Here is a 9,165-nt window from a genome sequence, read left to right as displayed (position 1 = left end):
GGTCATCTGATGGTATATAAAGGTTCTATTATGTTAGGGCATGCTATGGTTCAAATCCCATCCAATTTGGTCAAGCTGGCAGGCCGCTATGGTCGGTTTTAGGTCGGAGGTCTTCGTGCACTGCTCGGTTTCTAGGGTTTTTTCTAGGGCTTTAGACTAGCTATCGGCCGTACAAAATGGATCATTGTTGAGTAAAGAACTTACCCCTCATGTCTCGTGTGAGACGGCGCTGAAAATGGTCAATTGTGGGCTCTGAAAAAGTCGCACGAAAGAGGACGAAATCTCTCTCTGCAAAGGCTCCAAGTGGAAATGAGGTGGTTTTAGCCTACCATGGATATCTATACCCGAACTTTCCGAACCAAATTTCCCCAGATTCCCTCGTTAGTCCTACTTGGCACTGAAATATATGTTAGACTCAAAAATTTCCTTGATCGGATTCCTGTAGCTCATTGTGCAAGAATTTTGCAAAAGTAGGCTTGGTTGCCTAATTTAGGCTTCCCACTTCCATCTTCTGATTTTATTGAAAATATTTGTGCTTGTCGCCTTGTTTTTCTGATATGAAGTTCAATGCAAGTCAAACCAATATGATGTGCAAGAGGTGGGTCTTGAGTAATTAACTCAAGGGTTTTCGACGAGGTTTGCTGCTGATGTCTTCCAAAGAGGAAAATTTGTAGCTTGTCTGCTCTCTTTTTGATTGTACCATCAGGGTGCTTTAGCACACTGATTTCTTGAGCTGTTGGTAGCACTTTTGACTGTTGTCGAGATTTTTCTCACCACTGGTAAGTTGGTCGGCGTGATGTTGCATGGTGTGGTGGAGTCTGTTGAGACTTAACTCGCCATTGCTTGATTGGTTTCACAGTTTGTGGAGAAGATAAGTGCTCATTTTTCTTCCAAACCATTTCCATGTTAGGTTCCTTGCTCGGAGATGCTCGCCTCTGTGTTTGAACCCTTGGAACCTTCTTTTGTTTTGTCTGTGAAGTTTTAGGCACCCAGATCTGAATCGGTTTATCCTTAAGCTTTGCTTTTGGTACCCAAATTTTCCTGACTCCTTGCATGCTATATGTAGCATTTGATTGTCGAGGGGATGGAGAAGATTGACTTTGTGGTGGATTGGTCTTTTGATTTCTTCTTTTCCATTCCTCCTTGCTTGGTGCAATTGGAACAATGAGTTGCCCTCCTTTAGGTGATAGCTTTAGTTGATTCGTATCCCAATCTGGTACTGCTATGCATGTACGCATCCAAGGAATTCCAAGAATCATCGTCTCATTCATGTGGTCATCTGGTAAGCATACAAACTGATGAGGACATGAACATCCATGTACTATCACGTTCAAGTTGACTACTCCCAATGTTGGAGTTGGGTTCTTGTTGCATCCTTTGATTGTCGCTATTCCTGCCGGCCGTCAATGCTTGACTTGTTGCCTTCTTGTATGTGGAATAACTGACTGCATTTACTCTAGCTCCTGTGTCAACCAAAGCATTAGTGCTATGATTGTTGAGATGTACTATGATGTGCAGGTCCATTCCATCTAACCAGTCATCATCATCTGTTGAAACTGCATCTTTAGGTAATTTCCATTGTCTATCGTCTATTTCCAAAGTGTTGATGGGAATTGGTATATGTTGATTTTTGAGAGCAGCTTTCAGCTTGAGTACCCGAAGCCTAGCTTCCTCTTGGGTTTTATCAGTAACCTGCTGTCGTTTGATCTTCCTTTGTTTGGCTGCATGCATTCTCTTTAGCAATTCATTCGTTAATGGAAAATTGTATTTCTTTAAACGACATCCACTAATCCAATTAGCCATTGGTTCACCATCTAGGATGGACAATTTTACTGCTCCACTTGGAGATACATCTTCAATGATAAATGGTCCGTTTCCCTTTATCTTAAACTTGGGAATGTGTTGTTTAAGGGAATAGACTAGAACTAAGTCCCCTTTCTTGAATATTTTTGTGACTAAGTGGGAATAAAAAAACTATTTTTGTTTCCGCTTTTGTGCATAGATATAAGCTACAGCAGTTAGCCTTTGCTCGTCTAGCTTTTCCAAATCTTCAAGTCTTTTTGACAATTCATGTCCAGTCCACTCAAGATTTTGTGCTACCCTTAATGTCGGCAATAGAAATTCTATTGGCAGTATGACATCAAGACCATAATCAAGGTTAAAGGATGTAGCATTTAGAGCTGTTTTGAATGAAACTCGATAAGCCCATAGAGTAGCATGGAGATTCATTTCCCAGTTTTTCCTGCCTGAACTAACCACTTTAGTCAGCACCGAGCTAAGAATTTTCTTCGTATGCTCAACTTGTTTGTTTGCTTGTGGGTGATAGGGAGCTGATTTGTTATGGATGACCATAAACTCATTAAGCAAATACTCTATTACCTCATTGAAGAAATGAATTCCTCGATCACCGACAATTTCTATTGGCAATCCATATCTCGTGAATACATACTCATATAAGAATGCAACAGTGGTTCTGGCATCATTCTTTTGAGTTGCTTTACCCTCGGCGCACTTGGTCAAATAGTCCATAGCTACAATGATATATTGAGCTTGGGTTCTATAAGCAGGTGGTTGTATTGGTTCAACAAAATCTATACCCCATTTTGCGAAAGCTCTAGCCCCCATCATTGGTCTTAACACTAGGTTGGTAATGGGACACTTTTATGTCCTAGGACACTTTTATGTCCTGTTAAGTGACCATTTTCCTTGAATTATGTCAAGAGTTTCAAAATGAATTTTGAGGTGCTATCTATCTAGAAAGTTGTCTCATGAGCTGAAAAAAACTCGACATTTTTTTGGAATATCAATTCCATCTTTAACCTTGTCCTTGCACAACATTTCACAACCTAAACTGTGTGAAAAAACGGGTCCTGTTTTTGGCTTTTTTAAACTTTTTGCAACTATACCACTCTAGAATTCATGTTTGTGAGGTCTATAATTCTAGAGAACTATCTTTAGTAGTCCTCAACATGTCCTAATGCTTCTAGGGAGAAATAAATGTTAAAGTTGTACGTTATGACCAAATTACGAAAATTGTCAAATCCTATTTTTTAGCCAATTTTAGCTCTTCTATGATTTTTTTGGTGGCTTTTATGACATCCAAATGCAGTTTTGGTTTTCTCTGTCACATATTGTAACATAAAGCTAATATTCCTTGAGTTTTGGGGCACCTAATACCCTATTTTGCATAGTAGACAACGATGGTTGATTTTTCCAATTATAGAAGAAAACAAAACATTCTAGTATATCAAGTATAGCTTTTTCAATATTGTTAGTTTCTTGTGACAACTACATGCATTTTGTAGGTAGTAACCATATCTAGTCATAAGGATCAAATTTGGCTAGATACTGAATACTTTCTATGGGATTCTACAACTCATAATGTTGAACCCAGTCTTTTCATGTTTGCTGTATTTATCACTTCATCTTTGTCCCCAAGATTCCCCTTGGTAAGAGATGTATTATTCTTTTGACATGCTCCATGGCTCCTTATGAACCTAAAAGACAATAGGGAACTAAGAAAACATGCATATATTATTTTTATTGAGCGTGGCTATAGAAACTTTGATGATAGGTCTACAGAATGGTAAAAATTCAAATTTTTTGTACCTATTTCTTTTGGCAAAACAAAAAATAGTGAGTGAGAAGCAATCATATGTTCTTATCACCAACCCACTGAAGTTAACTAGGGAATTTATCTCAAGTCCTACAAAAATCCCTAATCTTATTTTTATGCAACAAAACGTAAGAAATGACTGTTTTGATGAAAATGCACTGGTCCATCAACTTTGGAGGCTTGGTGTGACCAAAAGATGAGAAATTTTACAAGTTTCTTATTTTTTCCATGTGTAGTAGGCCTTGAACTATAACCTCTTGAAAGGATTTTACAAAATGAGTGGATCTACTATGGTTTTGGAGGTTTTTTTCAAAACCTTGAAAGGACACTTTTATGTCCTGTTAGGTTACCAACCTAGTGTTAAGGACATGCTATCTACTCGTGTTGGCATTTTTGCTCGTTGACAAGCATCGCATCTTCAAACATATTCTTTGGCATCTGCAAAAAGTGTTGGACACCATATGCCTGCCATCAAGATTGTCTTGCGGTGGTCTCGCTAGAAAAGTGACCTCCAGCTAATCCAGTATGTGCTTGTTCTATAATCGGAATATACTCGTTTTCATTTGCTCAAAGACGCAAATGTTGATCTTGACCTCTCCAATACAATTGGTTCCCAATAAGAGCATAATCTCTTGCTTCAGTTTCAATTACTCTTTGTCGGCATTTACCCATATCCTCTGGAAATGTTTGGCTTGATAAGTAAGTAACCCGATGACGGGAGCAAAGCGAACCCCGAACCCCGATGGCCTCTAAAACACCGGGGACCGAATGGCGCGCCTCGAGCCTGTCATGGTAAAGCAAACAGGGGGCATCACCTAGCTTCAGCGGCTAGGACGCAAACAACACACCACCATAACAAAGTTTTCATCCAAGAGAGATGGATGCTTGGGAGTAATGATGAAAAGGAAAGGGAATGAGATCAAGTGAGAGAGAGAGAGAGAGAGTATAGCGGCTTAGTACTTAGGCATCACAAAAGGATGGCGAATCCGCACACCCTTCACACATACACAAGCTCACTCCAAACAAAAGACTAGGTGGCGATTCCGCACACCTCACATGGGCAAAACATTGCAAGAAAACATACTCACAAAACCTCAATCTTTATTTAGAGAATAAGGCGATGAAATGAGGGGCATAGGGTAGGGGAAAGAGAAGGGAGAGAGTGGTAGAGCACATGGATGATAGGTGGGAGCTGATGGCGAAGACTCGCACGAGGGTTATGGCCATCATCCTTCATTTAGTTGCCCTTCATCTTCCATAGCCAAGGGTGTAGAGGTCATGCTCAAGACAAGCATGGTGATTGTGGTGATGGTGATGGTGTGTGTGTGTGTGTGTGCACTACGCACACACAGTGCATAGTGTACTCTTTGGTGATGGTGTGTGTTTTTGTGTGATGGTGACCCCTCTTTATATAGGGGAGGAGGGGGGGGAGAAATTCTAGAATTTAGAAATGAAGAAATCATTATCTACATAGGCCATGTGACTGTGGGCCCCACTTGTCTGGCTGTGTGTATATGTGCCAGAACAGCAGTCTCATGAGAGAGAGACTAAGAGAGAGAGATGGGTTGATGAAAAAAAGTGAGAGGTGACATGGAGAATAAAGTAATTACAAGAGGGGAGAGAGGGGAGTGTGTTCAGAGGTGAATCTGTGTGCAAATGTGTGTGAACACAAGAAAAATCAGGTAACCACCGGGTGGGGATGGGTCTGTGGGCACCTTTTTCAGTGAAACTGAGTGTGTGTGAGTGTGGGGGAGGTTATTTAGCTACAAGACAAGAGACATGGCGCCCTTTAGAGAGAGAGGGGGGTATTTGGGTCATGGGATATGATAGGAGAGAGAAAGAGGGGGTGGGGTATACTAATTTGGAAGATAGGGTAAGTTGCATGTGAGTTAGGGTGCATTATTGGTGAGTTATAATGCATTATTGGTGAGAGGTGGGGTAGCTTGAGGGGAGAGAGAAAGGAGAAAGGACAAGGGGAAGAGAGAGGGGGTTGACCTTTTGAGTGGAGGAGAGAAAAAGGGACACCCGGCGGGGCAACAGTGAAGAAAAAGGTGGCAAGGTGGGAATGGGCTACCCCACAGGCATGAGGTGGCCTATTTTACCTTTCTTATATATTTACATAATCATACTTTATTTTTTTCTTACTTTTTCCAATGCCTTTTATCACTCCCTCCCTAAGAGGGGGTTTTCATGGGGTGGGGACGAGAGAAGAGGGGTATGGGAGCTTGGCTTGTGAAAAGCCCCCATCATTAGCCCTCCCCTTTTGGCTAGAGGCATTCATGTCTCTAGCTCATCTATTTGATCATTATCGTCAGAGGTGGCTGCTGATGGTGTGTCCTCATCTGGAATGTCAATTGGTGGAGCCTGGTCAAATCGAAGAAAATAAGGTTTAAGTCGCCAACCATTTACCCTGGTTTTATGAAGTTTTCCATCAGCCTCCATAAGCTGGTAGCTTCCATTGGCATACTTTTTCCTGATGATGAAAGGGCCTTCCCATCGGAGCAGGAGTTTCTTATCCTTGCGCATGTCGAAGCGATTGTCGTAGCGGAGCACCAACATTCCTTTCTTCAATTCTTTTTTCCGGAGATGCTCGTTAAAGCTAAGCCGTCTATGCTCTGCTTGTGCTGCATAATAATTTATTGCTTCTTCTCTATCCAGCTGCGATCTTTCCAAGTTGATGATGTGATCTCTCAAATGCATGTTGGGTTGTTGAAGTTGGCTTGCCATTACTCTGAGACTTTGTAGTTGCACTTCAATGGGCAAGATTGCTTCCTTACCAAATACTAGATGATACGGTGTGAATCCCAAGGATGTACGAAATGAAGTTCTGTAGGCCCATAAAGCTGGTAGTAGATACTTATCCGAGTCTCCAGGATGATTGTTTACCTGCTTGGTAATAATTTTAGAAACCATTCCATTTACCTTTTCAACTAGGCCATTACATTGAGGGTAATATGGTGAAGAGTGCCTCCTTGTAATGCCCAGTTTCTGCATTAATTCTCCTACCAAGTATGCTCTGAAACCTGGCCCTCTATCAGAGATGATCTCTAAAGGTGTGCCAAACCTACAACATATGTGCTCGTAGATAAATTTAGCTACCTCTACTGCTGTGATTCTAGTGGTGGTTGTAGCCTCTGCCCATCTAGTCATGTAGTCGACCCCCATGATAATGTAGAATTTTCCTGAGTTGGCCCTAGGTAATGCCCCAATGGCGTCGATACCCCATTTTTCAAATGGGCCATATGAGAGAATAGGTGTCTGTGGTTCAGGCATAAGTGATCTAGTGCCAGCCTTTTGACACAACTTACATGTTTTGCACCAGTGGTGTACATCACGGTTGAGGCTAGGCCATATGAAGCCTGCCTGCAAGATTTTCCTACTTGTTATGTCTAGGGCAAAGTGACCACCACAAACCCCATAGTGACAAGTAGCAATTACTCCCGTGATTTCCTGAGAGAGAGGGACCTTCCTGAGTATTTGGTCCTTACCCTTACAGTACAAACCGTCATTGCGCGTCAGCCATTGCTTCTGTCCCTTTGTTAAATCTGATGGGCATTCCCCTGTTTCCAAAAAATGCATGATGTCAGGCAAGGCATCACTTCCTTGAAATAGAGGGAGCTTTAGTTTTATTGCTCCAACCACCACTTCCTGTAGTCTTTCACTTGCTAGGGCATCTACTTCTTGGTTTTGAGCCCTTGGGATATGGTGTATTTGAACTTCTTCAAACTTACCCAACAAGGTTTTTACACCACTTAAGTGAGTCCTTAAACTAGTATTCTTGCATGTCCATGCTCCATTTACTTGCCTTACCAGAAGTAGAGCATCCCCAAATACATTAAGGCGTTGTACACCTTGTGAGACGCACCATTGTAGACCCTTGGTTAGTGCTGCATACTCAGCTTCATTGTTAGAATGTGAATCTAACAATTGGCCCAATGAAAATACCTTTGTCCCTTTGTCATCAAAGACCACTATGCCTGCAGCTGCTTTGTCGGACGCTCGCTTGTAGGCTCCATCAAAGTAGAGAGAGTATGCTCCTTCTACCATCGGTGGTACTGGAGGTAATCGGACTTCTCCTTCCTTAGATTGCTTCTCCTTCCCTTCAAAGACTTGGTAGGTCATGAGTCCCCCCAAACTTGCCCTTGTCGTGCTTTCTACCTGTACCGTGTAGTCAAACTCTTGCAGACGAACTAGCCATTTAGTAATTCTAGCAGACACATCCATGTGTTGTACAACATAGGGAAATATTTCATCCGTGGTTAGAATCACAAATTTCTTAGGCAGCAAATATGACCTAAACTTTGTAGTTGCAAATCTAAGAGCTAGGACTAAGTGTTCCACATGGGTGAAACCTTTCTCTCCTGCTGTCATCATTCGACTAGAGAAGTAGATTGGCCTCATGAAAGATGTCTTCGTATCCTTTTGGAGTAGCACAGCCCCCAATGAGTCATCACCAACACTTGAGGTGACATAGAATTTTTCATCCCACTTAGGTGGTGAGATAGTTGGCAGAGTGGCTAAGACCTCCTTTACCTTGTTGTAGTGATGTTCGCTTTCCTCGTCCCAAGTGAAAGTTGATCTTTGAGTGAGTTGTTGCAATGGTAGAACAAGTTGTGATAGTAGATGTATGAATCTACTTAAGTACCTCACCTTCTGTAGAAAAGAGACCAGTTGACGTGCGGTCGTTGGTGAAGGTAGGGCTATGAGTGCGGACACCTTACTTGGGTCGGCGTTGATACCTTTTGCTGAAATTTCATGGCCTAGTAGAATGACTTTACTCTCCCCAATGTGGCATTTATCCACATTTAATTGCCCACCTAGGCTCTGTAACCTGGCCAAACCTTCAGTTACCTTTTCTAAATGTGAAATACAGGAGCTATATATACAAAAATCATCAATGAACACTCTTATGGATGTTCCAAAGAACGGTTGAAAAACATATGTGACATATCTTTGGAATGTGGCAGGTGCATTTGTGAGACCAAATGGCATAACCCTGTATGCAAAACAACCCCATGGCATGATAAAAGTGGTTTTTAGCTGATCTTCCAAGGCTATGCGTATTTGAAAGTATCCTGAATAACCATCACAGACGGTATAGCATTCAAAACCCGCTACTTCATTCAGAATTTCATCCAAGAAAGGGAGAGGAAAGTGGTCTCTCTTTGTAGCTGCATTTAGTGGTTTGTAGTCAACACAGACCCTCCACTTACCATTCTTTTTAGGCGTCACCACTACGGGTGACACCCATTCTGAGTTTTCTACAGGATAGATGAATCCCGCCTCCAGCAGTTTCCTTACCTCGGCCAAGAGTGCCTTTTCTTGTATGACCCCCAATCGTCGTAGCTTTTGCACAACTGGTTTTACCCCTTCCTTCAGCTTAATATGATGTTCCACCACTGTAATGCCTGTGATTCTTTCATAGTTGTCAATGAACAGGTTAGGAAATCCCATCAACATTTGCAAAAAACTATCTTTCTCCTCAAGTGTTAATTCCGTAGACAACATACCCTTCAACCTACTTCCTCCTAGGCCAGGTGATTTGCTCT

Source organism: Adiantum capillus-veneris, chromosome 17, assembly GCF_014529385.1.
Source record: "Adiantum capillus-veneris isolate H3 chromosome 17, ASM1452938v2, whole genome shotgun sequence".
NCBI classification, from domain to species: Eukaryota; Viridiplantae; Streptophyta; class Polypodiopsida; order Polypodiales; family Pteridaceae; genus Adiantum; species Adiantum capillus-veneris.
This window is presented reverse-complemented; position numbering follows the sequence as displayed.